The following is a 26,165-nucleotide window of genomic DNA, read 5'->3' on the forward strand; positions in this document are numbered from 1 at the left end:
ATTACAACGGCATTTCAATGGGATCGAACCCGATACCTTCAGCATACAGACTCGTTGCTTTAACTAACTGAGCTATTTGCTTCTTACGTGAACTGAGCCTGTTCCGGTAAAGACGATATTTCATTACGATCGTCCTACCAATTCGTCCTTTTCCATAGATAATTTCCACTATTTGCTCTATCTTTATGTTAATACTTAGCATATATTCATATATTTGGAGTTTGCAGATAATGCATATAATAAGACATACTAGAAATATTCGTTAAAAGTTTAGTTTGTAGATTTAATCCACATTTCTCTCAATGACATAGATGTCGCTGCTTCGTGTTGAAATGCAGAATTCCCTCGTGTTCTTGAAAATTTCCCACTTTAGCAGAGTTGGTAATTCTCGAGATTTCTGTCGATTTAATGTTTTTTGCTTCTAATTTCTTTATTTTAAGCTAATATCTAACACAAATATTAAAAACGGGTTTGTTATTAACCTGTCCTGCTGGGGAAACCTTCCGAAATTTCGAACATGTAAAGAAAACTGAGATATTTTCAAAAAACTTCAAAATAAAGAGACGCGTCATTTATTTTGCTCATGGTAGTACATTATAAAAACAAAACATGTCAATAATGTCGATAACAGTAATTCCTAATAGTTAACAGTCGCGTTACTAGGGATCGCTACCTGTACTGCCCCCCTGATGCCAATAAATAACGGTCACGTGCACGCAATTTGTAATTTAAAACTTTTATGAAAGTACAGTTGACCGAAGGCATGGGACAAAAACTAGTAACAATAACACGTAAAAATAATGGAAAAAGACTCTAAGCTTTCGAAATATGGGTGTGGAGAAAAATGGAAAGAATTAGCTAGGTCGAGTGGAAAACGTATGAGAGGATGTTAGAAATGGTAGAAGAGGAAACAGCAATTTTAGATATTATTAAGAAGAGGAAGAGAAACTGGTTGGGACATTGGCTAAGAAGGAACTGTATCATGAGGGACGTGCTAGAGGGTATGGTGGCAGGTAAAAGAGAGAGAGGAGGAATGAGGCCACAATTATGGACGATATCAAAACAGAAAAATCGTACGTGACGACGAAAAAAGAGGTCAGCGAAAGACCGTGGAGCATGGAAGCTTCTCAGTTGCAGCAAGTAACCTGCCAATAATAATGGCAGATTACCGATGATAATGATTAGTAACAATAACGGAAAACAAATTGCTTGAATTTTTAAAGTAGAATCAGAAGACGATAATGGATATTAGACAACGAAACAATGTTTATATTGAACTAAATATACACATATAAAAATTTTTTTGGTTCTATCTGTTGTATTATACAAGTATAAACACTGAGTGGTAGATTAAAAAGGTAAGAGTTTTACGAACTAAATTTCGAAAGAAAATAAACACTGCAGTGGTCGCGTAGCCCACTGGAAAGGCATTAGTCGCATGGAGGACAATAGTCATCCATTTAAAATTTAATATATTTTACTGTAATTTTTATACAGTTAACGTTTATTGTGTACGAATTTCATGTCAATAGATTATTTAACTACTTTTAAATGAAATATTATTATAACCTATTAAAATAATAAATTGTAATAATAATAGAATTTACTGAAATGGTGAAAAAACAAACCGTATGGAGGACTATTGTCCTCAACGCGACTACTCCAGTGTTAAATAAAATTTCAAATTTCTAGTTTAACTTCCCAGAATTATGACCTTCAGACTAAAGTAGAGGGTGATTATGAAAAAATTGGTGGAATGAGGAAATGGGAGAAAACAGGAAAACCCCGAGAAAACCCACGCACACGATATTGTCCATCAGAACTTCAGATGACCTGGGATCGAACTAGAGGCCCATCGCACTAAAGATAAGCGCTCTACAACTGAGGCATTATGTCCCTCACACAACGTTTTGAGAACAAATGTTTAGTGTAACAGTGGACAAGTAAATGAACCGAGAAATCTACCCAATACGGAACTTAGATTATGTTAGTGGGAATAATATTCGTACATGCTATCGAATCGTTAGACAAGATCGAGACGTTCGCCAACATAGGAAATTGGCGCAGCTTAAGTTATGATTAAAAAGATGGAGGGAAAGTGACATTTCAACAGGCCCAGAAGATGGTTCATTGATAATACAAAAATGTATCTCAGGGACTAGATAACAACTATTCTAAGATTACTGGAAAAGTCTTTTCCTGCCAATCGGCAGGTAGTGTCATGTACTATGCTCAGAAATGAGGTGATCATAACGCGCCTGCGTATCAAACATCCATCTCTAAATACAACAGTCCGTATTTTTTCCCTTGGTTCGTGTCTCATCCCTTGTAACAAACGATAAATTTCCTCTAAATATATTTCAGTTAAACGTCCTATGATTATGTCCTTCAGGCTAAGGGAGACAGATGATTAAGGCAAGAGAACGATAATGGAAGAATTGGAATGAGAATGTGGGGGAAACGAGTACTCCGAGAAAACCCACGGATACGATGTCCACCGGTAGAGATCAAACCAGGGCACGCAGAAGAGATAATCGATCTACCACTAAGCCATTATACCCCCCATATTTTCTCTAAAACCCGTAATGTACTTTAAACTAACTTAATGGTTTCATCTCCCCTCTGCCGCACCCAAAACCTTGGTTGAGTTGAGTTCATTTTGAGGTTAACGTCCCTTTCAGCAGCGAGGCTATATGAGACGGGACCTACTTTTTAACGTGGAATCCGAACCACATGAGCTCCCGCTGGGAATCGAACCCAGGTCTTCTACGCCAAAGGTGCGTATGTTAACCGCTTAGCCGCGAGGGAGCTCCGCAAAACTTGGATAAAGCTTTGACTGAAAGATGTTCTCGTATAACTGTTCGTTTATACACTTCTAAAGCTTCTCGCTAATTTTATTCCTATTCCAGTGGAATTATTTGGGGCTGCCTCCCTGAAATTGAAAGTATTCATCATTATCATAGGTATTCTGCCATTATTGGCAGGTCATTATCAACTGAGAAGTATTCATGCTCCATAGTCTCCATGCTTTAAGCGCTTCGTCTTTACTTACGATTTTTGTTTTGATGTCCCCATTAATTATAGTCTTATTTGCCCTCTCCCTCTCTTTCCTGCCACCATTCAAAATTCAGAGTTTTTGATTTACTAGTAACAGTTTAGAGTTTTTGGTTTATCACCGTTCTTTTATAGAAAAACTAATTAATTTCTTCTTGACTGCATAACCATTTATGTGTATAAATTGCGTTGCCAACGCTCCACACCCACTGCCAATGGCAAATTAATGAAATCCATAAATCAAAATATTTTTCTCTGACCCTCATTCGATAATTCCGTGTCGAGATATGACTCGTATCTGTATCATTCCGATAAATTTTCTGTGAGTTATTGCTCCGAAATGACGCATTTATCCACCCATACTGGTCTATAATTTTTCTTCGGGTTTTCGTGTGAGAAATCATTTTCCAAAATTTGTCGGTGTTATTCTGAATATCCTGTATATTTTTTTGAGAATTCTATTGCAAGACAGTGAAATACTAATTGGCAATCACCCTCAAAAAATAAATAAACAAATAAATGAGGTTACGTGCTTCAAGCTTGGATGTTATAAAAGTATGAATAGTTAACTCATAAAGTACTGTAAATTAAACTCATGAGAAACACATACTAAATAAACTTTTAAAAGAAATGATAATGAACTTCCTGTCAGAATCAACTTGCTTCCTTGAAAAAAAGAAGATTCGATAATCGAAGTCTATTGTTATCACTAGATAGGTTTTGCTGTTTCCTTTCCAAGACGGGATATTGCGGTTTTCTGCTTCACGGACTATGTGATCAAACGAAAGTGGTTTTAAAACTACAAACCTTGCCTCAAATCCTTCATCAGATATCGTGACCTTGAGTGTATTTTTGTTGTTTATAAATAACAGGATTTTTAGTGGATATAATCACGTATGTTCGTTTCTGTATAAAAATTTCCCTTTGTCTCTGGAATTTATTCACAAGTATCATATAGCATGTGCACTGAAAACAGAACAAAAAATAAATGTATCCACTCATAATAGATTCCATCTATAGCAAATCATAAACATGGGAAATCCAAATTGAATTCAGGATATTTATAATCCATTTGAAGCACGGTTATTTCACTGAGATAATCTTAACAACAAACCATAACTTCACGCGTAGTTGTGGCATTCTGCTATTTTGATGTTTCTATTTTCTGTCCATGTACAATACCAAAGTTATCAAGGGTGAGCAGCGCCATGTTAGATTTTGCTACTCTCCACCGATTACCAATATAAGTAGAGTTTTACTTTTCTCATTAGTATATTATTGTGTGTGTACTATTGATTTATATAATTGATTTATTGAAAATTGAGAGGAAAAACCTGTAATTTAGAGAGTGCATTGGGATAGAAAATAGATGACTGATTACTTACTATACTATTATCTACGTATTTATGTACTCTGCTGTAATTTGGTGAGCATCTTCAACACATTATTACGTATATATTGCAGTTTAATTAAAACGCAATAAAATAAATGACAGTATAGAAAAGTAATAGCTGTAATATAGGTCAAATATTTAATCATTCCGTACCTCATACTTCGATATCACATGTTGATTACAATCACACTCATGTATAACGACACTATTTACTAGGTTCCTTTGATGTTATAATTAAGTTCTACTGTACGTACTACAGCTGATGCACTGCATTAAAATGCATAATTGCTATGTCAAGATAGAAATGTTTATTATGGAGTGTAGTGCATAAGATTATAAGTAGTACATGCTTCGTTGTTAGGGTAATGGCGTCACTGTTAGGACTGTGTATCACTGTTATTAGTATAGGTTTCACTGTTAGGACTATCTGTGTCGCTGTTATTAATATGTGTGTCACTGTTAGGACTATGTGTCATTCTTAACAGTATTGTGTTAGTGATAGGACTATATACGTCACTGTTATTAGTATGTGTATCGCTGTTAGGGCCATCTGTGTCAATGTTATTAGTATGTGTGTCACTGTTAGGACTATTTGTGTCACAGTTATTTGTATGTGTATCACTATTATGACAATCTATAGCACTGTTAAGGAAAGACAAACAACAATACACACAATCTGCTATTATACAGTGGATATTTCCATCTACAGCACAGACGTAAATAATAAATCAAGGTATTCTAGCAGAATAAAAATCATCAACTGTATCAAATTGACAATAAACGACCAACTTCTAAACGTTATAAAAATTCGTTTCAGTCGATTTTCTCGAAAATTGGACGTGAGAAATTACCTTCAAGTATGTAATTTTGTTCAGCTCGATGTGATTTATCAATTCATATGTCTTATCTTTGAACAACATTATACTTAAACAAAAATTTTAAAAAGTTTGAGTTAATCATAATTTTTGGGGTGTAACTCATCAACCATTCTGTGTATCATCGTCTTATAATCATAATGAATAGTTTAATGAAGATATACTTCAATTTCAGTTTTATCTTCTTAGATGGCATGGATATCGTACAGCATCAATTTTTATCTTTACAAAAACTTCATTTTTGTTGATTTTCTCAAAAACTACGCATGAGATTTACATTGACCCATATCATTTTTTTCAGCTCAATCATCTCTCGCGACTGAATGAATTAAAAATCAACTTCTTATTAAATGATTAGGGGGGGCACAATGGCTCAGTGGTCGCTCTGTTACGTGAGGACCATGGTTCGTTTCGCGGCTAAGGAAGTTTGTTGTGGAAAACGATCCCCGGAGAAGTAAGTTTGTGCTGGACAACTATCCCGGGCCACGTAAACTTGTGGTGGACAACGAACGATCTCCGGTTAAATAAGTTTGTGGTGGACAACATCGTGTCCATGAGTTTTCTCAGGGTACTCCCGTTTCCTCCCACATTTTCAATCCACTAATTATTCCATCATCATTCACTTGCCTTAATCATCCGTCTCCCTTAGCCGTAAGAATGTAAACGTAGGACTCAAACTAAAGATTTCATTTCATTTTTTTATCAAATGATTGACATAAAGATTACAGGACAGAGTTAAACTCAATCCTTAGAACAAAATCCTGCTTCCGTTACAACATTTCTTTACAAGTAAAACGGTCATCGTACTATTTTCTTACACCACATAAATGACAACATTGTCTATCCCAATGACGTACTATAAACATGTATACGTTCGTCACTTCCACAGTGTGTACTAAAAGCTAAGAAAAGCCTTGATTCAAAGCCTTCGAAATCCGCCGTGACTAACTCATCTTTCGTAAGACAACGCATCAGTTCCTGAGAACTAGGTTACGCAGTGCTTAACATAACGTTAGAAAGGATTTGAATGTATAAACAATCTACATACATACGTAGGCGATGGTAAATACTAAATGACAGATTATGTAACGCCAAGTACACTCATACACAGTGGCTTATTTAAGAATTTGTTTCGAGGGACTACGTACAATACAGGAAAGCATAGGGGGGGAGGGTCAACTTCCCACCTGAGTTTCAGAATTACATATATTTTAATCGAATGCCTACTAATACACTGAAAACGTGTGAAACTCGTATATTGGTGGGGGATCCCATTCCCCCTTCCCAGGCAAATTTGAAATGACGCTCCTGCAAACACATGTTGAATTTTTGTAATCTCATTTCAACTTAACTGATTTCATTTTAGGAAAAAAAAAATGGAAATAGGGCCTATTCAGTTTTATCTCTGTATGTTTTTACCTGAAAGAAAATGATGAGATAAGTTGATGCTGAAATATACTGACTGCAGTTTTAATGGCAAGAATTGCAGATTAATGAATCTTACGTGATATGATTCCGTGAATATGACAAAAATTTAGCAGGGATCTAACCTTTTATTCTATTCATAGAAGAAAAACGAAGCATCCTCTTGGCCCATCTAATTTCATGGACAACCTTCTTGATTTTCTTTAATGCAAACATTTATCTTTCTTCATAACTAACTAACTAACTAACTAACTAACTCTATGGCCTATGGAACCCGTAGGTTCAGTGCCGCGTTCACAAAAGCTCTCCACTGACTTCTATCCTTAGCTAATTGGATCCAGTTTCTACTTTGTATTCCTATTTCTGCGAGATCCATCTTAATATTATCCTCCCATCTGCGCCTAGGTCTTCCTAATGGTCGTTTTCCGATGGGTCTTCCAGTCAAGACTTTGAAAGCGTTTCTACTTTCTTCCATTCTAGCTACATGACCTGCCCACCTAAGCCTCCTAGACTTGACGACCCTAACAATGTTGGGTAAACCGTATAAAATATAACTAAGCGATGTAAATATTCTTCCTATAATAACACTGTTCTACAAAAAATAAAGTTCTATTTCTGAATAACAAAGTAGTGATTCTGAAAGGATTTTCACTCCTGAATTCAAATTTGATTTTAGTTTTTCTGCATCAGGGATTTTAGTTTTTCAGTTTTGGAGTTATCAGCACGTAATGTTTGTGTTTGTAAATTCAGGTGACCCGATAGTGTAGTGGTAACGTAATGGCTTTATAACTACTAAAGCTATCTCACATAGGTTCAAACCCTGTTCAGCCCAAAGTTAATTATTTTACAAAGTGATTGCGAAGAATCGACTTCTTATACTGGACAAGCAATACATAAGAATGTTGAAGTAAACACCTGTATTATGATAGAAACGATTTGCGAATGTTGGCTGGAAAAGGGCAAGGGAATTATCAGGACATTCCAAAGACATCATTGATCTGCAGTATACACTTTTTGTGTTATCATTCTCAGAAAGAAACACTACACCATTTGTAAAACAGAGTTTGGCTACAGCAATCGGTGGTGTAGTGGTAGCGTGCTAGACTACCAAAGGGTATGATTTTTTCGCATAAAATAATGCCTGCAAACAGAGATTTATCTTCTGGTGGAGAACTTACAAAGCATCACTGGCGATAATTTGAGTAAACAGTGTGTGCGTTCTACATCATACACTGCAATGATAAGTATTTCATATTTATATTCGGCCCTTTCTCTCTTTCTTGACGTTTCCCTATCCTGTCGTTGCATCTTTCACTTCTCCCCCCCCCCTCTTTCTCTCTCACGCACACACGCACTTCATGTTCCAAAGCTAAAACGGAGCAAGAGCGCGATATACCCGGTCTGGATAATCTAATTAACTGGGAACTTCGGAGTCGTGTTTTTCGTGCTCTAGGAATAACATCTCCAGTCCTGGTCCCCTCTGACAGAAATATTGTTTAAACGCAAGGAAATAAGTAAAATCTCTTTTTTTATCCTCTGGGTTACCGAGTCTCAGTCGTATTACCGGGTCACTACGGATTTAAATCCTCGACCCAGTGGTGGTCTGCATCATCCGACGGACACAATGATCCGTTTGAGCTCTTAACGTGTTCATTCTATCTGTGCAAATTACGTTATATCTGGAAGAGATGAAATCAATGCTGGATGTTCGGAACAGATAAATCTTCGGAAAAGACTAGAATTATTTGAAAACAGAATTTTATTTATACTAGTTCGACACAAAATTTGTTTCCATCCTATAATTCAATGTGTTTTATTCACGTTGAAATTTGAAACATGCTACATCTAAGAGGAACATAAACTTTTGATTTCGAACATTTGTAACTTTTCATTAAGATACAGTTTGGACTTTTAATATAGAGTATTTCTGATAGAAATTTAGCAGTAAAATAGCCCTCTTCAATTTTCTTTTTTTTTTGTTTGTTTGTTTGTTTGTTTGTTTGTTCAGTTGGCATTAATAGTCTGAAATGGAGAAAATGACCAACACTATTTACTGGGTATATTAGAATGTGGTTTCGAATCAGTATGTCCAATGAACACTACCGAATTTGCAATCGAACCACGCGGAAACAAAGCAAGTGTGTTAAACTTTTGACATTATCCTGGATGTGTCTCGGAGTTATAGAGTTCTACTGGAAATTGAGTATGCTATTCATTATAAAAGTTACATAATGAATGTTTAAACCATCCTCTATATATTCGAATATTTCTGAAAAACTATGTGAACAAAACGTTATTTCTATATTACTGTTGGATTTCTTGAAACAGAACTTCATAATATTAGGTTGTTTCCATACTACGTTTAAATTCCACAGTTTTATCTGTTCTCCCTTTTCTCTTTCTTCTTCTTCTCTCTCTCTCTCTCTCTCTCTCATTTTTGAATCTCTGTGTAATAGCCATGCATTGATTTCAACTTTCCATTATGTCTGTTTCTGTTTCTCCCTACGTCAACTTATGAATCTTGTTTCGTTTCATTTCATTTTGTTATTTCATTTTATCGAAGCTAATACATGTGTAGTTTGAAATTGGAATTGCGCTCATGTTGTTAGTTAATTTTAGTATGGGAGGGAAGAAAGGAGGAGAGAGAGGGGGTCTCTTTACTTGACACGATTATGGGATAAGAAGGTGTCTATTGGGTGGCCTAACTGCACGGCGTTAGCTGTCGCAATTTTTTTTATGCGGGGTGTACCAGAAGCGCGGTGCCACCGGTGGCGCACAATAATTTTATCAAATCTTTCTGATTTGAAGATTAGGTAGTTTGATTTAATACCTGCATGATGGCATTACTTTTCAGAGTTGGAGTAGTCGTCTCGCGGTTATTTTTCAAACTGCATATATTCACAAAGAGCAACTTTATTACAGAAAACGAGTGTTAGTTCTTTTGTGTTTTTGTCCGGAGATTGCAGTAGCATTGTTGGAGAAGCTGGTAATAACCGGTGCTACTGTGGTGCTTTATCAGAATCAGGTAAATACTTGTAAATAAATATATAAAAAAAATGGTAGTAAAAAGTTGAAACGTAAAATCCTGTTACGAAGCCATGAAGCGGGAAAAGGCAAACCCGACAGTTCGAGAATTGCCATACGTGCTTCCACATACTGCACTAGCTGTGAAGGTAATTCCACTGTGTGTCTTGAATGCTTCAATGCAAAAAATTAAGAAACTTCAAAAAGCAAAAACCAAGTCTCAGTAGACTTGTCTCTTTATTATTTTCATTTCAGCACAAAATAGCATATCTCTGATTTTTTAAAAGTGTATTTTCTAGTAAATAATAGTGTTTTATTGATTTTGAAAAAGTATTTGTCTACAATTTTCTTCCAGTAAGTTTTATTTACGATTATGTGTACATTTCCATATCTATTTTAATATTATAAAATATGTCATACTAACCACAGTTCATGTACAATAAATAACAGTGGCGTAACTAAAGTCTTGGGGGCCCCGCCGCACAGTGCAAAGTGGGGCCCTTTCTCTACGTCCCACTTTAGGATTTGGGGGCCCCTGATGGCTTGCCCCTCCTCCCACAATCAGGAGCGGATTAAGGGCGGAGCCAATGGAGCCCAGGTTCCGGGGCCCCCAGCCTCAGGGGGGCCCCAAAATCCTTCTCTTTAATGCTAAAATATAGCAATCAACTTATTATATTAGAGGCTTCAGACCTTTGCTATTTATTTATTTTTTATTTTATTTTATGTTTATTTTTTTATTTTTTTTATTTTTATTTTTTTTTACCGCTTGCGGTATCGCTAGAGTTGTCTTCTTCCACCAGCGTTTTCATGATACTTATTTTGTGAGGGAGTGAGCTATTTTGGGCTTCTATTACAAACCAAATTACTAGCTTGTGCTGATAAGTCCTTTGAAATATCTCTTAGAGCAAATCTAGGAGGTCTTCCAAGTCTCCTTAACAATAAAACGTTACTATTCAAATCAATTTAGACTCTCTGAGATACTAAAAAGTCATTCCCTAACATTCTTGGGAAAAATTACTTAACACGCGAAAAGCATGATGAAATGTTCTCCCATTAATTTTGAAACGTACAATTGCTATTTTGTTTATTAAAAGAGAATTCTGAGTAATTCCTTTTATTTGTGTGCCAATATTAAATATCTTAGCCTTAGTATTAGGTGAAACTAAATCCTCTCTAATTATTGATATCTGCGAAGCAGAATTTAATACAGCATCAGCATTCTTATCTTCAATCAATAATGGCATTAAGATATTATTTCGTGTAGTAATGGAGGATTTTACAACATGATCCTTATTTCCTAATAAGAAAATGTATGCGCTGGAATTATTCGTAACATAGGGCCCCTTGAAATAGTCGGCTCCAGGGCCCCAAAAGCCTTAATCCGCCCTTGCCCGCAATGCGGGGCCCTTATTTACGCTCCTGATAAATATCACGTTTGTTTCCCTTAAAAGAGTTACAGGTCTGCTTCAAAGATTGCCTACGATGTGTATATATAATAATAACAGAAAGTCTGTAACACTGTTCTACTTTTCTAACTAAAAACCCAAAGACAACTTATATCCAAGAATATTAGAATAAAGATTGTGTACCACCGGTGGCGCAAGTTGGGAATTACGGAAGAACGGCATGCACCACCGGTTGCGCACGTCGGTATTTTCAAAAAGCAAAGTTTCTTCATTACTGTCAGATGTCGGGCTGAGCGTATTAATACATTTTGTTTAATGCTGTAATCCCATGGTCCGTTTACTGAGGTTTAAAACACTGGCACAAATCCCGGAGGGATGAGGGGGACATGTCCCCTCCAATCTTGGAACTGGGGGACTGTTCCCCCAATAATCCGATTTGAAGCATGTTTTTTGGGGGAGAAATGTGATTATTTGTGTCCGACTGCTACAAAGGAAAGTGAGATTAAATTAATGCCCCTCCCCCCCAGAATAAACCTCAAATCTGCCAGGCTTTCAATGTTGAAGGCAACTCTGCTCCCCTGATCCTCCACAGCATTGTTTTTCAACTTCATAAATATTTTCGATATCGTTTTTAAAAAAATGATCATAGGATCGGTTTTACCGGTACCCCAATGTTGAAGACAGATTTGCGCCGCTGGTTAAAAAGGATATGTGTGTAAATTTGTTTTAGACCTATATGATGTACTACGTGCACGCGTGCATCAAATTGTTTTGTAGGTGTGTATATTCGCAACTACGCTTGTGTGTTGCCCCCCCCCCCTAGAAAAATCCAGAAGGCGTGTCTGAGTACAGTTATTCAATTCCGTTAAGCCATTGTTAGCTAAATTAGTACAAAAATGTAGTAAAAGGAAATTGCTGGACGAATTCTACTAATGCCATAGTTTTTCAATGTATTCCAATGTTTTACATGAAACGTTTTCAGAGTAACTTCTAAGCAGGTTAACATGTCACTCTAGGATCAAAACCACTTGTCCTGTATGTAGGCAGATTTCTTAATTTCCACCCTTATCATTATCGAGTCATAAAAGTATATAAGTGCTTAGTTAGTGACGGTGATTTATGTAAAATACAATGGAAATTCTCAATGGGGACATTATGTATCACTACCTGGAATGTAGCATTTATTCATTCAAACGGAAGACATGAGTAAACAAATATAGTCCGGAAGTATCGTATGGAAACGGACAGGAAGCTTGAGTCTACGCCCCGATATACAAAACAGGCGATTACAAGTTAATTCTCAAACGATCACGGTGTGTCGTCCTAAGCGGTGCTAAGGTAAGTTCACCTATTACACTCTGTTCTTTGTTTTTTTAAACTTCTAGTAAGTCATTTGTCTCGTTCGTTTCTCATTGGCTACAGATGTAAGAGAACTCATCTACATTTTCCACTTTCATTCAACGGTTTAGAAAGCTCATAGCGTGCTAGTGTTAATCAGTAGGTGAAGTGAAAGTTACGTGAATGTGTTATGTTTTTTTTAACATTTTTAAATCTTTATTATTACTTCTTTCAACATCAAGCTGCATTTCCGAGATTGTGTTACTACCAAATGAACTAAAATCAGAGGGTGCAAAAAATTTGATGTCTCAGCTCCTACAGAAATTGGTCCAATATCAGAGGTGTCCACAACAGAAGATATATATATATATATATATATATATATATATATATATATATATATATATATATATATATATATATATATATATATATATATATATATATATATATTAGTTGAAATGTTTTAAACCAGTTTGCGTCGAATTGATTTTGAGTTTAACGTCCCGTTCAGCACCGAGGCTATATCAGACGTGGACCTACTGATTAACGTGGAATCCGAACCACATGAGCTCCCGCCGGGAATCGAACCCGGATATCCAACCTCAAAATTAAGTCGACGTTACATTTCGCCTTTTCATGGCGAAACGTCTGTCGTTTAAAATGAATTTCTGAACGCAGTTAGTAGACCTAAATGAGTATCCTAAGTGAGAATAGATTCAAAATTTTTTGTCAAAAATTGATTAGGATTTCACGAGCCCTTCAAGTTAGGGAGATGCAATTCGCATACCCCTATAAACCGGGCATATGAACTCCTCATCTATGAAAGTGACTATGTTTGTGGCTTAATAACCCTTGAACCACCCGACTGACCTCGATCAAATTTTCAACATAGATGAGGTTCGAGCCTCGGATGGATTTTTATCATTTCACTTGGACGGTACAACTTACGGGAGGGAAGGGGGTAAAATTTGAAAATGATTTTTTAAAAAAAATGACCAATATTAGTGTCGAATTAATAGTTTCCGGGGTCGCTGAGATGAACAGTGACACTTCTGATGCCGTCTAAATCCAAATTCGGCCCCGCAACTTGGGAGAGAATATATATATATGATCAAAAATGACCGATATCAGAGAGCACTTCAGTAATAGTTAAAAAAAAAAGTGACTGACTCATGGAACATATTACTATTTTTTTTTCTTATGTTAACCCAGAGAAGTGAGTAAATGACGCTAATTAAAAATAAATTAAAATGTTCTCCACCATTTTCGAAAATTTCAAAGTCTCCCCACTAGTCTAGTGGCTAGTGCAAGCGTCTTCGGTGGAAAAACCTTAAAAATTGAACACATTACGATGGTTCGAATTTTACCTTAAACTGTAGGTCCACGTCTCATATAGCCTTGGTGCTCAAATGGACGCTAAATTTCCATCAATCAAATCAACCAAATCTACCAATCAAAAATTAAGCTTCTAAATGAGGAAATGAGTCCATTTTCTACGATGTTCTAATCTCAGATTCTGTATTCATAGAGATTTTTGCCTAACGCTTTCTCTATGAAATGAATGAATTAATCAATTTTAGGGTGTGAGAAAACGATTTGACTCTGGTCTTGACAAAAAAGTTATTTTTAAGGACGATTATGTAAGGGCAAGGAGGTAAGCACAGGGTGATATGTCGTGGGGGTCCGGACCCAGGCCCGTATCCAAGGAGGGTCTTAGGGGGGTCCGGCCTCTCTAAATTTTTGCTGGCCCCATTAAAAATTTTCACGGTAGGCTTGTAAATGAACTATAATATGGTTGGATCGCCCTCCCCTCTACATTTTTGGGCTGACTGTCGCCTGTCCGGACCCCTTCCAAAATCCCAACTTTTCTACAAATTAAGTCTCATTTTAGGGATAATTTTACAACTTTTAATATAATTTATCCTCATATTGAATTTTGGACTCCTCCCGAAATAAAATTCCTGTGTAAGTGCCTGTCTGGGGGATATATGAAATTGCAAACTTGCATCAAGAAGTGTCTGGAAAAAAACAAAAAAATTCGCATATATATCTTTGAAATATTTTCATTAAACCTTATTGTTTCCGTCCGAAGAACGGATAATAGGTGAATTTACTATAAAAGTCTGCATAAAATATACGCGGGAAAAAAAAAACTAGTTTTAACTAAGACCGTGCCTGGGGTAAAAGGGTATTGAATCATTGAGTAAATTTAAAAGTACTACCTTTCGAGGGAAATATAAGTAAAAATTACGGGAAGGGGCACTAACCATGTATGAGGAACTAACTTCCTTGGCTAAACATAGTGGCCCCTATAATAAATATTCCTATAATACATATTATGGACATGTAACAGTCTAACTTCACTTAGAGTGGCTGGCCTGGAAAAAAATAATACATTTTTTCGACCAAGTGTCCATAATGGGAATCAAATCCGACTCCGCTCACAAAGAAATCTTACTGCTGCTTCACTACTTATGATTTCTGAGTCTGGACAGGATAAGTTCTCATATCTTTTAAAATGATGCTAAATTTACGCGTAAGTGGGGGCTTGTTCGAACCCCTTGTAGGGGTGTCTGTCTCGGATATAAATCCGAGTAGTGGAGCAAATTCTACTTTAAGTATCCGATTCCGTTTCATATAGCGTCAATATTCACCAGGAACGTTATGAGAATAAACTTCCGTGGAGACCAACGGTGTTTTAGGGGGCCCAGTACTTCCTGGACCTATGACTATGGGTACAGCTTAAATTTCCGTGAATTACTGTTGTTGTACACTGCGGTTAGTGATACCACTCAATCTTCCAAATCAGCCCTCGTGCATCTTGAAAGATGGAAGTCCTTTCAATTTATTGGGAACTAGCCGCCAAACCAGCGAAAAGGCTCAGAAAAACATTGGTATATTTGAATAAATACACTTTTAAGTCAACTTTCGAAGTTCATCAAATCCCCATTCTCTTAATGGTAATGCTCTCTGTCGACAATACCGGAAAAGGATGGATATCTTAACTTATTCTTGCCACAAGTACTTCCGTAGAAAGCGGACGATTAGCACATCTATGTACTTATCTTTGATATGTGTGTGATTTCGGGTCTTAGAACGTAGAATTCTCTCTCGAAGTGCTACCCTAACATCCGCAGGAGAGTTTCTTGTAAATATCAAACTTCAGTCCAAAGCTAGAAAAGGGAACAATGAAAATCTGGGTTGGCCACATATTATCCTGCCAAACAGAAACAATCATGCGCTACTGTGAAATGATTTATTGTTACATTATCCATAGAATTTGAGGTTTTTTTTTCTTCTTCTTGTTTTGATACCTGGTTAACGGATCTTAAATATATCATTATGGATCAGTGTCTCAGTGAACACCGTAGTTTAAAATAGAACTATAATCTTTCTATAATTCTCCCGACTATGTTCTTTTAAAAAAAGAAAAAGAACAGCAAGATATTTCTGACCTATCTTCTTCCGAACGCTTCACGGATCTTGATCGAATTTTTCATCGCAGTGAACACCCTTGGTGGCAAGGTTTATAAAAATAAAATCTGGAATTGCTTGTAGTATGATGAAATAATCATCAAAAAACTGCTTCTCCGATAAAAGTCAAGGAAGTTATGCTACTCCCAATCATAAATACGTACACGAAGATGTTTAACAGAGAATTTCCTTCTTGATCCACCGTAAAACGCAGCGAGTCAGCGAGTTGACTTGATTTGAGTGTAGCGATCAGTTCAGCAGCGAGGCTATATGAGACGTGGACTGCTTAACGTGGAATACAGCTTAAAGTGGGATCCGAACCATATGAGCTCCCACCGGGAATCGTACCCAAGTCTCCGCGCCAATGGCACGTACACTATCCACATAGCCACGAGAGACTTCGCAACAGACACCGACCACAAACAGGCAAGAAGCACATAGGGTTAGGGTACTATTTGCCGACATTCTGTTAAAATGAGTGCACATGTCAGATAATCATACGAAACTGCAAATGACACGGAAATACATTTGGGCCACCGCCATGGTCCATGATTAACAAACTACGACATTCCTGGAACTATACTACAGTCTCTAATGAGCTCCCATTATGCGAATTCTTGGACAATTGGTGTGGAAACGATCGTCATACCATGATTCACCATAACTGAACCATCCTAACGCGAAATACGGAAGTGTCTCATGATGATGAGGGATGCAATTTGGAACTCGTAATAATCTCAGTCTTGCAATGTGGTCAATGTTACGAAATACATCGAAGTATTGCAAGAATGACTGCTATATGAGACGTGGACCTACTGATTAACGTGGAATCCGAACCACATGAGCTCCCGCCGGGAATCAAACCCGGGACTCCCACGCCAAAGGCGCGTACGCTAACCGCTTAGCCACGGAGGAGCTCGCTATCAAAAAGGGATTCACAAAGTACTAAATTCAAAATTAGGAATGATTCCTTCCATGCACTAGTATCTAGTGATGTCAACCGGCTAGGCTCGGATTGGTTCAATTGAGACCAACAGCTCGAGCCGGCTAGATTGGAATAAGCTATTGGCTTGGTTCAGCTCGGTTCGACTCGGCTCAAGTGAGCCATTGGCTCGAGCTGGCTCGATTGAGGCGAGCCATCGTTCGGCTCGGTTCGGCCCAACTGAGCCGAGGGTTCGAGAAGGCTCGGTTGAATGAGCTGTTGGCTCGTCTCACTTCTCGGTCCGGCTCGGAGGTGACTGAGCCGTAAGCCGAGCAGCTCGAGCCGTTGACAACACTCCAGCAGGTGGTGATCCTCTTAAATATCACTAACAAAACAATAATTTATACTGAAATTGCAAAATAAGTAACGTGAATAAATAATTTACCTATAGAAAAGACTTACAAAGGAAGCCCGGCATAAACTTCAGTCAGAGTCGTTAGGCGCACGCAAATTCTGATTTTGATTGGAATTCAGCCATGGTAAATCACTACAGAACTACAGACTTGCATCCCAGAAATTTAACTTTTCTATTTTTTTGTAGAACAGTGTAATTATACATCATCACAAAAACACAATTATCATATTTTTGTTTTGTACAGTTTTGTAAAATTACGATACGTGAGTAGATAACTTACAGGTGAGAAAAAATACAATAAAATTTAAGTTGATAGCTTCCATCATTTTTTTTTCACCATAAAGTTTTCGGTTTCCCATCGTTACATTTGCTGTGGATGATATTTTTTCTAACATTAATCAAGCTCTTTTATTTTTCCAAAGGTAATTCGTAGTTTCAGCTTAAGTCAGAGTAACAAGTAGTTTCAGGGAGTTTTTGTATTGACAATAGTATTTACATTCTCTGTTACACAGAGTAACTTTTTCAATTCTCATAAAACTCAAAGATTTCATTTCATTTTCAATTCTCCACCTCATTTGTTCGTGAGATATCCGTTTCAATATCATTTCTGTGTAGTGCACAGAAGGGCTGAGCAGTCGGTTGGATGAGCCATCGGCTCGGCTCGGCTCGGCCCAATTGAGCCAAAGGCTAGGTTCACTTTTCGGTTCGGCTCGGTGGTGACTGACCCGTGAGCCAAGCCGCTCGAGCCGGCCATACTTGTATCTAGCAAAGGTCATATGTTTAATTTTCGGGTTAGGATTTAGGGGAATGGGAAAGGAATGGGTTAGGATTGGGAAAGGAAGGAAGCGGACTGGGACCTATAAGTTACATACCACCCCTACATTTGTCTGGTGTAAATGAGAAAAACCCAGGAAAACCTCATTCAGGATGGCTAGCCTGAAAAAGCTTTTTACACTTTTCTGACCGAGTGGCCCCACCGGGAATCGAACCCGGGACCGCTTGCACCAAAGGCGAGAGCGTTAGCTACTACGTTGCGCGGGGCCACTTATTTTTCGGGTGTCTGTGTACTTATATCAGAGTAGTATCGTATATATACATAGGGTTGCCTTCTTTCAGTAAGCCTAAAGCCCGTCACACTTATTCAACATGTGCAGATCACTGGTTCCTCAGACCCAAATTTGTACATGGAACAAATTATTAAAAAGAAATACATACACTGGTGAATGAAAATTTAAACCAAAAAAAAACACGAAACAGAGAACTGCAACGTCAGTTTGTTGGCAGTTAGTTGAAGACAAGTGATGAACCATTGAACCATCAAAAAATAACTGTATGGCAAGATAGCCCCCCTCCCCCTCAAAAAATTGAAACAATGACTAGGTCATTCGTTTGTACTACGTTTGTACCGTTTGTACCGAAAATATTTTAGTTTGTACCATTTTCCTTATAGGGTTACTTGAGAGGTCAACTGGGGGGGCATCTTGGCGCCAAGATAGCCCCCCGTATCACAGCACAAAAACTTGAAATACACCATTCGAAAGCAAATCGTTTGTACCGTTTGTACCGAAAAAAGTTTTGTTTGTACCCTGATAGTTTTCGAGAAACAGGGGATGACATTTGGGGGGGCTATCTTGGCGCCAAGATAGCCCCCCCCCGTATCACAGCACAAAAAAATGAAATACACCATTCGAAAGCAAATCGTTTGTACCGTTTGTACCGAAAAAAGTTTTGTTTGTACCCTGATAGTTTTTTAAAAACAGGGGATGATATTTGGGGATGACATATCCCCTGTTTCTCGAAAACTATTAGGGTACAAACAAAAGTTTTTTTCGGTACAAACGGTACAAACGATTTGCTTTCGAATGGTGTATTTCATTTTTTTTTGTGCTGTGATACGGGGGGGCTATCTTGGCGCCAAGATAGCCCCCCCAAATGTCATCCCCTGTTTCTCGAAAACTATCAGGGTACAAATAAAACTTTTTTCGGTACAAACGGTACAAACGTAGTACAAACGAATGACCTAGTCATTGTTTCAATTTTCTAAAGTGGGGGAGGGCTATCTTGCCATACGTAAAAAATAACATCATTGCGGAAATTATACTGCTATCATACCAGAATGAAAACATTTAACGACAGAACCTATCTATACCTCAATAATCATAGGTACATATTGTAGGTCGAAATTTATAAATGTCACTAGTAATTTCTGTCCCATATTTTCTAATGATTTTGGATGATTTGGCGCCTTCTTAAGTGGAAATTAGCGACGCTGAAAATTTTATTTAAATTCGGGATGTCCGTCCTAATTCGGGATAGGTGACAAATCCAAATATATTTTCATTTCTACTTCTCAAACATTCAAAATCTTCAGGACTTGCATCACACAAGAAAAATAAATAATAATAACCGAATGCAAGACATTTCTATTTACCTGTGTGGTTGTGTTGAAAAGCATTCGAAAGCTGGTAACGTATGACAACCTACATAGCTACGGTACTGCATAATTAACTCCTATTAGCTAAACGTTTAGAAACCCAACCAACACACTTACATTTATGTACGCACAGTTGAGGAGAAACCAAATTGGGGTAAGGTAAGACATATATAACACTCTTTAAGCTCGTTCTTCTTAACGTTTCCTACGCTTCAAATAGTTGATTAATTAATCAGCATCCAATTGATAGAAAGAGGTGCTGTCATTGTTTCTTTACCGAAGTTGGAAAACAATAGTTATTGAGCAATTAACTTCATATACCTATTTGATGTTTTAAATAGAGTGCAAAAACGATAAACAAATGGCAATCTTTCTTAGAAGTACTGTTTTAAGAGAGCACGTAATATTTCTTTCTGTAGTTGTGTTTCCATGGTAGATGAAAGTAAATGCTTAAGGTTTTGATGCACATGGCCCCACGGTTCGAATCCCAGTAAGGGCAAACACTTCCTGGCACGGGCCACTATATATACGGTGTCTTTACACTGCCGTGTCGTGACAAAACGCTGTAACTTTGGCGAAGAAGTTTTGCGAAAATGAGCCTTAAAGTTTTCATCCGAAAATGTGATCTGTATCGTGTAGAACCAGTGTAACTAGGCAATAATGGTGAACCAATCAATTTTCACCAAATTTAATCACATAACATGCATTTACGTAACATTACATGTAACCACGTGTTTCCAAAGTCAAGATACATTGGTTCTACACGATACAGATCACATTTTCGGATGAAAACTTTAAGGCTCATTTCCGCAAAACTTCTTCGCCAAAGTTACAGCGTTTTGTCACGACACGGCAGTACAGCTCCATTTCAAGCTAATCTTTATGCATATATGTTAACCGTCCGTGCAACATCATTTGCCTTGGTTTGGTTAATAAGAGTTTAGAGTTTCTTTCAGTACCGAGGCTATACGAGACGTAAACCCACAAATTAATGTGGGGTCCGAACTACTTGAGTTCCCACTGGGAATTGAACTCGGGTCTTCTGCGACGAAGCGTACAAGTATAGGTACAAGAAATTACGCACAAAATACAAATTTGGAAGCAATATCTTAATTTATTGGATCCCAAACATATTACTATTATTATTATTTCTGTGCTTTTTTTTTTTTTAATTGACAGTGGTTCGAGTTAATTTATCCTCACGATGGTAGGCTACTGATTTGGAAATCTACTTGAATTAAGTAAGAATCAAACTCTTGTCTACCAAGCAGGCCATAACTGGACTACTTACACGATAAGCATAACGTACTTAAGGCACTATTTATTTATAAATACACGGTGTTAATGAACTATACCAACAAACTCTAAAAGCTGATTCCTCACATCAAAATAAGGGAAAAAGTTCATATGGACCTATGGCGAAAAAAAAAAACAAATTTTAAGAGGCCCTATTTCGAATTCCAGAAACTGTGGATGGTGGTCCTTACCAGCGTAAAGGAAGCCACGCATAAACAATTCAAAAGTACATATTTCGTCAATTTTCAATAGGTTTACAGGGTATTCCCTACAGGGTGTAATTCTCAGATATGATCTCAATAGAGTTTTCAGATATACCCTGATTTCAAAGAGGGTCTAAAGTAGGCAGGAGGTAAGCCTTAACAACAATGGACATCCAATGCTTCGGAGGGAAGTCGGAAGTGTTAGGAACCGGCAGCTCCATGTTCTTTTGTGTTTGGAATAACGTGTGATGTGATGCATTTCGTTAAGGTGTATTTCATGTTTTCATCTATCTATCTATATATATAAAAGAGAACGTACAAAATCCTTTGTCCGCTCATCACGCTAATACGGCTGAACCAATTTCTTTCATTTTTGGGGGGTTATTAGGATTTGGACCCTAGATGGTTTTTATCATATCACTTTAATTTTTAATTACCAGTGTCTTGAGATAATTGACCATTCAAGTGTCCATAACGTACAAATCCTTTGTTATTAGTTCATCATAGGTAAAAATAAACGTATTTATATGCAACCCGCATGACCGTGTCACTCGGCGGGTTAACATAAATGACAGGCGATATACAGCGGAAAATAGCTTGAATCTTCTGTTTAAAATTTTTTAATTGATTTGCTTATTTTTACAGACACTTTTACAATATGCCAGCACCGGGATGACCGCAGCGAAGCGGGGCGGGTTAACATAAATGACAGGCGATATAATGTTAAGATTTACTGCAATCTTCTATGGTTTTTATCATATCACTTGAAAGCGAAAAAGTAAAAATTATCTAAGTAACAAAGTTTATTGCGTTCCGGGGTGACCGCAGCGAAGCGGGGTGAACGCTGCTAGTAATTTATAAGCGTGAAAGAAAACATTGCAGCACGCGTTTCCTCGAGTACGAGAGACCGTGCTGCTGACGATCCTTAACACTTGACATCGCGCCAAAGGATTCCGTGTTCACTGCTACCAAGGCTTATCGTTTGCCTACTTTGGACCAATCATAAAGTCAGAGCATATCTCAAAATTCGGTTGATGGCATGTCTTGGAATTTTACCATGCAGGTAATATTCTATATACCCATTCAACATTAATGAAATATGCATTTTTAGATTGTGTATGCATGACTTCATTTACGCTGATAAGGACCACCATCCACAATTTCTCGAATTCGAAATAGGGCCTCTTGAAATTTAGCTTTTTCGCGATTTTGGACAGCCCTAATTATGAAACTAGGCACTTTTGCCAACAGATCCATATGAACTTTTTCTCTTATTTTGATGTAAGGAATCACCTCTTACAGTTTGACGGTATAGTTCATTAACACCCTGTATATTATGGACCTTGGCCGCTACTAAGGGGAAGTCGCCGAAGCAAGTGCTCCGGGCGCATGGTTGGAGGGGCGCCTAAAAGGATATATTAGGGAGCACTGAATTTCGTGTTTGACTCGGGTGACACAAACCTAGGTGCAGACTTGGTGCGCATAGAACTTACAAGTGAGGTTTCGCAATAGCTAGTAAAAAAGAAAAGTGTAATTTATGTTTAAGAGGAAATATAATGAACACAGCTAGTATGAATTGAGAGCTTCGATTTAACATCGGTCATAAATATTTTTCATTATAAGCTGGGGCTATGAAGTTTTTATTGAGCGGCGCAGATATGTTAATGCAGCTGTACCAATGGAACCTTCAATGATATTTTAGAATTGTAATTTATTACGTGTATTAATAATAGAATTACTTATGGAGTTTTCGGAAATTAATATAATAAATTGTAATTTTAATATGCCTGTGCCTTCCTCCCCCCACACACACCCTCTAACTTCACAGACCCCCTGTTATATAAAGAAAATTGTTTATCGCTCATGATGAAATTTCTAAATCTATACTAGCTGTGTCCACTCCTGCTTCCTTTTAATACTGCGAAAGAAGACTCTTTAGAAAAAAGTAACAGTATCACACATACACCATTGGTTTATATAGCGTGATATTTTCTCAATTAATACTGAAACCGGAAATGATAATAGATTTTTATGGCATTTCCGGTTTTAGTAGAGAGAGAGAGAGAGATTAAAAATGAAATGAAATCTTTCAGCTTAACGTCCCACATTTATTGCCATTTAGGCTAAGGGAGACGTGTGATTAAGGTAACTGAATGATGATGGAAGAATTGTTGGAATGAGAATGCGGAAGGAAACGGGAATGCCCCGAGAAAACCCACGGACACGATGTTGTCCACCACAAACTTACTTGTCCGGGGATCGAACCAAGGACCTCACGCACCACAGGGAAGCGCTCTACCATTGAGACACCGTGCCCCCCAGTACGGAGATTAAAGTGATGAAAATTAAATTCTTGGGATACTTAGTTGATTGCAAAAAATCGATTCTCGCTGTCTATTACCGTGTTTACAGTATAGCTATCAACATTAAAACCGGAAGTGGTTCGTTTATGTGACTTCCGGTTTGAACAGAGGATTAAGAGTGAAGATAGTACATATTCTTAGAACTTTAAATCGATTTTTAGAAAAACACTTCTTGCTATCTCTTCTCGTTTTCGGTTCTACGAGGATAAATATAGAAACTGGAAGTCGTAGTGGATTTCTACTACTTCTGGTATTAGTAGAGAGTTAAGGAAGTACATTAAATATATTTTGAGATGCCTAACCGATTGCAGCACTCCACTTCTCGCTATCTATTACTGTTTTTGCCTTACAGTGACCATGATAAACCAGAAGTGATTAATTTATACCATTTCCGGTTTGAATGCCACTTTCATCAACGATTCCTAACTTTTGACCCTACCTCTTGGACAAACTTGATGATGATCCTTCAAATAGTTCTTGACTTTTTATCTCACGGACGGACGGACAGACAGAAGAAATACACTTATAAAGGAAATTTCATAATAAATGGATTAACGATAAGGAATGTATGAAAAACTGTCTGAATGAAAAAAAATGTGAAACTGGCGTACCCTCTCTTTACCTAGCACCTATCTTGTTTGAAACTGTAAGTGTACCTTCTGCAACCACAAATCTTCGTTGATGCCGGAAGTTATGAAATTATTGGAGGAGTTCATGACTTTCTTCCTTCCTTCCTCGCAAGTAATTCAATTATACTAAATCTTCCATAATAAACAAATCATCGTTGGATTTATTGCAATTTCCGCGTTGCCGATAAGCGACCTTCAACTTTACAATGTAACATTTCATTAACAAAATTGAAGAGCTCCTTTCCAAATACCACTTAAGTCAGTTTTTCTCAATTTTAAACTTTTTATGTTTATTATGATATTGTGGGTGAGATGCACATATTAATGTTGAATAAACTGCAAAACTCACTCAAGTCTCACTGGTGTAATGGCTCAAAAACTACGTTTTTTTGCAAAGTCCCCCTTAGTCATTGGTGTTTCCTGGTTTTTGGTGTTTGCTGTAAATTTTAAACATATGACTTAAGTGGTATTTGGAAAGGAGCTCTTCAATTACACTTTCAATGACCCACAAATCAAAGCAGCGTTTACAGTTCACTGGTGCAGGCGACCTCCAAAGATGTGTTTTTTGTTCAGCTTGTCTTATTCCAAGCGCCGGCTTCCACACAAACAAATAAGTTACGTAAATAATAGCATCACAACATGGGTTTACATTTTCCACCCATGCAGCGGCTATTCTAAGCATTTTGATTTGGTACCACCATACTTTGGTAGTGATATACATACTAATTAAATGAAATCTTTAATCTTGTGTCCCACGGTTAGGCTACAGGAGATGGATGGGTCAACCAAGGTGGGCTTTCGGGCGAAGATTGTACCCAACAGAATATTTGAAGAGACAAATTTTCAATACAAACGGTACAATCAAACCCTCATCATCATCACAGGTATTCTGCCATTATTGGCAGATCACTTGCTGCAACTGAGAAGTTTCCATGCTCCACGGTCTTCTGCTAACCTCTTCTTCTTCACGTACGATTTATCTGTTTTGTTATCGTCTATTAATTGCAGCCTTCTTCGCCCCCTCCCTCTCCATCTTGTGACCATATCCTCTAGCACGCCCCTCATGATACAGTTCCTTCTTAGCTAATGTCCCAACCAGGTTCTCTTCCTCTTCTTAATATCTAAAATTGTTATTTTCTCCCCCCACCATTCTTTACACTCTTTCATTTGTTTTCCACTCGACCAAGCTAATTCTCTCCATTCTTCCCCACACCCACATTTCGAAAGCTTCCAATTGTTTTTCATCGTTTTTGCGTAATGTCCATGTTTCTGACCCATTCAGCACAATACTCCACACGAAGCACTTTATGAGTCTTTTTCTCAACTCTTTATTCAAAGCCCCATAAAATAGACTTCTTTTTCCTAAAGGCTTCTTTCATTCCTATCCTTGCTTTTATTTCACATTCACACTTCATATCATTACTAATAATACTATCTAGACAACTAAACTAGACAATGACAATTTGCGGGTTGAGAAAGTTACATTTATCTCCGGAAAATTATTATTGTACGTTTGCCTCACTCCACACAATTGAAACAATTATGGACTGTTTTTTTTAACAAAGAACATATTAGTACCAAAAAAAAGAAAGAAAGAAGACTTTCAAAACCAGTAAATTTTCATAATTGATCTTAGTATTTGATCGAAGTGTCAGCTCAAGTACCAGGCAGAAGTTATGGTAAAATTTTAAAATGTAACAGCACAATTGCAAATTTCTAGATGTAGATAAAGAGATATGGTTGATTATACTTTAATACGTCTTACCAACAGGTGATGTATGTATTTATAAGAGGTGTACAGCTTTACCTTTTATCTTTATGAAAAGTACAAAAACTGGTGATAAAATCCACGATAATGCGGAAAGATAGTGCATTCAATGCTTTTCAGCTACAGGATAGCTTATAAGAAAT

At 37.3% G+C, this 26,165-nt stretch overlaps 1 protein-coding gene across 4 annotated transcripts in view; it reads left to right on the plus strand.

Moving 5' to 3' along the window:
* The window catches only part of LOC145664938 (uncharacterized), a 60,796-nt gene that overhangs the window by 10,568 nt on the left and 24,063 nt on the right, over nucleotides 1-26,165 (plus strand). The window contains exon 1 of one of the 4 annotated variants that reach the window (XM_081732051.1): nucleotides 12,370-12,515. The exons of 1 other annotated variant lie outside the window; for it this stretch is intronic. The gene's annotated coding sequence lies outside the window, so the exon portion shown is untranslated. Of the gene's footprint in view, nucleotides 1-12,369; nucleotides 12,516-19,876; nucleotides 19,923-26,165 lie in introns of those variants that run through there. 2 more of the 4 variants (XM_081732054.1, XM_081732053.1) reach the window with 2 other exon arrangements.

Source organism: Thermobia domestica, chromosome 11, assembly GCF_964235325.1.
Source record: "Thermobia domestica chromosome 11, izTheDome1.hap1.1, whole genome shotgun sequence".
Lineage (NCBI taxonomy): Eukaryota > Metazoa > Arthropoda > Insecta > Zygentoma > Lepismatidae > Thermobia > Thermobia domestica.